Here is a 6,000-nt window from a genome sequence, read left to right as displayed (position 1 = left end):
AACTCGGAGAGCGGGGCTGCACCCGTCTGGGAGGAGCCGATGAGTAGAGTCTGATTTGGCTTCTTTTTTCTTTTTTCGTTCAGCAGTTGAATGGTTAAAGTCATAATCTGAAGGATTTGGCTTCCAGCTTCATTTGTTGGTTTTTTTTCTGTGAGAGTGCTTTTAAAGAAATCACTCCTTTTGGGCGTGGTCCCGGGCCTTCTCGTTCGGACCACAGGGCTCAGTCTGCACATGGACCCGGAAGATGCCGAAGGTCTTGGTGTTACAACCTGGGGACCACCGGACTCTAAAGAGGTGGGGTTCCTGTGTGGAAACCTCACTGGGCTTTCTCCCTTTCGGGGGCTCAGCCTTTCTTAGGGCTGAGGTGGGAGGCCATTCCTTCCTTACATCCACCCAGTCTTTGGGCATAGGAGCATTTTACCGCATTGCTCTTGGCAGTGGAGCTGAATATGGACCAGCGGAGTGACTCTTGCTCCACTTTGACTGCCCAGGTTTGCTGCTGTTGACAGCATTCTGCTTCTTTCTGCCAATTCAGTTCCTGAAGTTGAAGTTGTTCCTTTAGCGGGCTGAAGAGCAGAGTGGGACATGCGGCGGGGGTTGGGGGGCGGGGTGGGAGGGAGGGGGCTTGAAGGTAGGTGTCGATTGACACGCAAGCCTCTCAGGGCTGTTCCAGGGCCTGCAGCACACCTGACTGAGGCAGTGCTTTGGCATTTTCAGGGCAGGGAGTCTAGGGGTGGGCAGCGAGCAGCTGTTTGGATTCTTCTGGGGTTTGGCCCAGTCCAGGCTCTGGTCTGTGTGGGCAAGGGCCGCCCTCTGCCTTTGCTTCCTTAGACAGACTCTCCAGACCTGACCTGAACTGGCTGAGGTGGTAAAAGCCGCCGCACTATCTGATACTTTAGTAAGGCTGTACACCCACAGGCACTTAAAAATATTAGATGTGTGATTAATGCTACTGTTAGTTTTTATTTTTTTGTGTGTGTTAATGCTCAACCGAGGATATTTTTCCATTGATTTTTAGGGAGAGCGGAAGAGAGAGGGAAAGACAGAGAGAAACATCGATATGAGAGAAACACATCGATTGATTGCCTCCTGAATGAACCCTGACCAGGGCCCGGGCCGGGGAGGAACCTGTAACGAAGGTACATGCCCTTGACCAGAATCGAACCTGGGACCCTTTGGTCCACAGGCTGACACTCTAGTCACAGAGCCAAACTGGCGAGGGCGGTACTGTTATTGTTTTTATTTTATTTTATTTTTAATACATATTTTTATTGATTTCAGAGAGGAAGGGAGAGGGAGATAGAAACATCAATGATGAGAGAGAATTATTGATCGGCTGCCTCCTGCACGCCTCACACTAGGGATCGAGCCCGAAACCTAGGCATGTGCCCTGACCGGGAATCAAATCGTGACCTCCAGGTACATAGGTCGATGCTCAACCACTGAGCCATGCCAGCTAGGCAAGGTACTGTTATTTTTAATTAGAATGTTTACTTGTATGTAAGATTCTGTGGAGCCTTTTAGGAACTGGGCCATCACTGATCAGTAACCCACAGTTGCTATGAAAGGTCTACCTGGGTCCTTACCTGTGGGACATAAAAGAATCCTGTGAGATGAACTTTGCCCTCAAGGGGTTCCCCCACAGAAAGCGATTAGAGAACACTTTGCTCCCAGACCAGAAGTGTCTTAAGGGGGCTTTTCCTTCTGAGGGGGGTGGTTACTTTCACACAGGTCACCCCGAGATGGCTGGGGTTATCTCTGGGGAACATTCTCTGGTGCTCACAATGGATTGAGTGGCCATTTGGGAGGAGGAAGGTGGTGGCAACGATGTAATCTCATCTTTCTTTTAATCCTCACTTGATATTTTTCCATTGATTTTTAGAGAGAGGGAAAGACAGAAATATCGATGTGAACCACATCGATTGGTTGCCTCCTGCAGGAGTTCGAACAGGACCCTCAACTGAGGTACGTGCCCTTGACTGGAATCGAACCCGGGACCCTTCAGTCCGCAGGTGGACGCTCTATGCACTGAGCCAAACCAGCTAGGGCTCGTCTTTCCTTACTTCTCTCCCTTTGGTACTGTTCCTCTGAGCACCAGTACTTTAGAAGGTCTAGACATTGAACCCTATCATGCCACCATTGTAGCTCCATTCCTCTGAGCCTAAGGCTTTTGCATTTCTACTTTAAAATATTTACACCCCTGGGAGAGGTCAGACTCTTAGCCGTTCACCACCAAACAATAGCTGTAATTATCAGGAATTAATTAAGTCAACAGAGAGAAAGACCGGGGAACCCAGTCAGGCTCTTAGGGGCAAGATTGCCCAAAGGGACACACTCCCGCTGGGCAGGAGGGAAGTGAGGGCGGCCAGAGGAGCTCCAGGCTCAACAGCTGTTTCTGGGGGTGGTGCTGAGCCCAGCTCCTTGCTGACTCTAGACCAGTGATGGCGAACCTTTTGAGCTCGGTGTGTCAGCATTTTGAAAAACGCTAACTTAACTCTGGTGCCGTGTCACATATAGAAATTTTTTGATATTTGCAACCATAGTAAAACAAAGACTTATATTTTTGATATTTATTTTATATATTTAAATGCCATTTAACAAAGAAAAATCAACCAAAAAAACGAGTTTGCGTGTCACCTCTGACACGCATGTCATAGGTTCGCCATCACTGCTCTAGGGCCACCCTGGGGTCCTGCTGGCAGAACCTAGGGTACAGCACTGGTACAGGGGGCCCTGAGGCAGAGGGGGAATTTGAACTGAGTCTTAGAGGGTTGGTGAGGTTGTTGTTATATGCGCAGTTTAAGAATGTTTGGAGCATTCAAGAAAAAAACAAGCCCTAGCGGGTTTGGCTCTGTGGATAGAGCATCAGCCTGTGGACCAAAGGGTCCCTGGTTCGATTTTGGTCAAGGGCTTGGTCAAGGGCATGTACCATGGTTGCAGGCTCCTCCCTGGCCCGGGGCCCTGGTCAAGGCGTTCGCAGAAAGCAACAAATCCAAGTGTTTCTCTCACATCCATGTTTCTCTCTTTTCCTTTCCCCCCTCTCTCTAAAAATCAATGGAAAAATACCCTCAGGTGAGGATTAACCAAAAAAAAGAGGAAAAAACCCCACAATCTTAGACCTTATGATAGACAGCAAAAGGGGAGTGGCCTAGGCCTAGATTCCCAAGGTTCTCAAAAGCCTGTCCAGAGGGTTGGAGCTCACGCCTGGGGAAACGCTTAGGTTTGTGAGCAGAGAGAGAGACGTGATGAAAATGGTGTTTGGGGGAGATTGCTCTTAGGAGGACCGTGGGGAGAAGGTGGGGAAAGAGGTAGCGAGGACAGGGCCATGGAGGGGGACATATGGCGTCGGTGAGACTTGGTCGAGGCGGGATGCTCTCCGGCCTCTGTGTGGCTGCCTTGACAACGGTTTCCAGCGCTCCCAACCTGGTGAGCATTCAAGTATTGTCAGTGGCTTTGGGCGTGGTGTCCGTAGGAGAAAGGGAGGGAAGGGGCCTCAGGTTCGTGGGTCTGGTGATGAGCTGGGTCAGAGCCTGCACTGGCCTGCGTCTCAGACCGTGACCCAGGCTGGAGCCTGTCTGTTCCCTGGTCTGTGCGAGGCGAGCGGAGCTGTCAGTGTGCTCAGAGCGTTCCCCTGAGCCGGCACCTGAAACCCACGTGTTCCCTCACCTTCTTTCAACCTCATGTTCCGTCTCCAAAGTTTTATCGGTTTCTCGGAACCAGTTGTCTCTGATTCACAAACCCATTTGGATGGGAAATGCTCATTTCTAAATGGTTTCTGTTTCATTAGGCTTCTAGCCTGGTTTTAAAAAGGCTTTTGCCAGATGAGATCGGTGGAGAAGTGATTTTGACATAATCATCTTATGATCTTCTGGGATAAGTTATGTTTTGAGATTGGTGTCTCTGATGTATTCATTTCTAGAATAAATATTTGAGTGCCCGTTACGTGCCCGGCACTATTTCAGGCGTTGGGAATAAAACAGGGAACAAAATAAAGAAAAATCTTACCTTCATGGAGCTCCTATTCTAGTGTGTGTGGGCTTATAGACAATAAATAAAATATAAAGTATGAGAGATGGTGAAAAGTATTTTGGAGGAAGACAAAGCAGGGATGGAGGACAGGGAGGCTCGGTGGGAGGGGAAGGCCGAGAAGCCTCACTGATAGAAAAGACCTTTGAGCAGAGATCGGAGGGAGGTGAGAGGAGCCAGGCCGTTATCTGAGGGAGGAGCCATCAGCGTGGAGAGAAAAAGCAAGACAGTCCTTGATGCCAGAGAATGCTCGAGAGTTTGTGGAACAGCCAGGAAACGAGTGGCGGGGCCGAATGAGGAGGGGGAAGGCCGGGAGAGGAGGCCGGCAACCCCACGTGGCTTGTAAGTCCCAGTGGGGCCCCGAGTGTGGGTGAGATGGGAGCCTGCCGGGCTGTGCAGAGCACAGTGGCCTCAGCCTCTTTTGGGAGGGTGCCCTGGCTGCTGGTGATGGAAGCAGGGGGGCTTAGCTCTCCTCGAAGAGTGGGCATCAGAGTCGGATCTGGGGGCCTCTCCCAGGACGGCTGCTCGGCCGCCCAGGACTCGGGGTCAGCTGGAGCACACGTGTGGCTTCCGGGACTCGCTCTGCCCTTGTTCCTAACCGCTCAGTGACTGTCACGGCTTCGGACCCCTGGGGCCCACTCCACTCCCCAGTCAGTCTCCAGGTGGGCCCACGCGCCTGCATCGTTAAGCCTTAATGGGTGGTTTTTGAGGCCGGTGGTCCGTGGTCTAAAGACAGTTCTTTTCTATCCCAGACAGCATCAGTCACCTGGGTGACCCCCCTCCCTAAAAATTCTGATTTAATTGGTCTGAGGTGGGGTTAGGCATTAGTATTGCTCCCTAGATGTGCATCCAAGGCTAGAATCGCTCTTGGAGGGTTACGTAAGCCTTATGCCCGGTATTTGATGGAGAGATTTCAATGGGTAACTGTGAGTAGGAGACCTCAGCCTGTCTGAGAAGGCGGGGGGAGGCCCGTCCCCTGGCAGGCATAAGAGGAGTCTTTCACAGCAGTGAAAACGCTTCAGTGTATGTGCTTTATCTCAAACTCACCTCTCTGGGCCTTCATTTTCTGTTTTTTTAAAATATATTTTTATTGATTTCAGAGAGGAAGGGAGAGGGAGAGTTAGAAACATCGATGATGAGAGAAACACCGATCGGCTGCCTCCTGCACACCCCCCACTGGGGACTGAGCCCACAACCCAGGCATGTGCCCTTGACCGAAATTGAACCCCTCAAGCCTACAGGCCGATGCTCTATCCGCTGAGCCAAACTGGCTAGGGCTGGGCCTTCATTTTCTTGCTACAGTCAGTGACTTACATTGAATGGTTTCCCAGGGTCTCTGTCTCTGACAGTTCTTAATCTTTCTGGTCCTAGAAGGACTTCTAATCTAGAAGGATGTTCTAGAACAGCAGTCGCCAGCCGGGGGTCTGAGGACCACTGGTGGTCCGCGAGGTTTGAAAGGTTGGCGACCGCTGTTCCAGAACACTGTTTTCTAATCTTGGTCTTCCAATACCCTCAGGTGTGTCATAATTATGGCAAAGGCTGTGGTGACTGCCTTTGTGCCACCTATAACAGCACCTTGGGAAGGCGAGGGTGTTGGGAACCTGAAATGTGAAACCCGACCTCCTGGTTCAGAATCCTGAGGGGAAGGGCCGCTTGGTCCTTGGAGGCCTGAAGGAGTCTGGGCTCTGGTCTTGGCCCCGCCCCCCCACTGGCCAGTTCCTTGTGCCGTGGGAATCATGTTTTGTAAACGGTAAAGCTCCTATAAATCAACGCGTGTCTAGGGGGTAGGGTGACCTGGGAGAAGCTTGGGCCAGTGAGGCCTGGTGCTCAGGTGCGCCAGCTCCGCTCTGCAGCCAAACCCTGTTAACTGGGTACAAGAGACGGTCCGGGTAACCTGGCAGAGGCCAGTGGCCTCAGGAGCCAAGGTTAACCTGGAATAAATCACCGGGCACGCTCGCTCATTGGAGAGGCTCA

Source organism: Myotis lucifugus, unplaced genomic scaffold (assembly GCF_000147115.1).
Source record: "Myotis lucifugus unplaced genomic scaffold, Myoluc2.0 scaffold_600, whole genome shotgun sequence".
In the NCBI taxonomy this organism is placed as follows: Eukaryota; Metazoa; Chordata; class Mammalia; order Chiroptera; family Vespertilionidae; genus Myotis; species Myotis lucifugus.
This window is presented reverse-complemented; position numbering follows the sequence as displayed.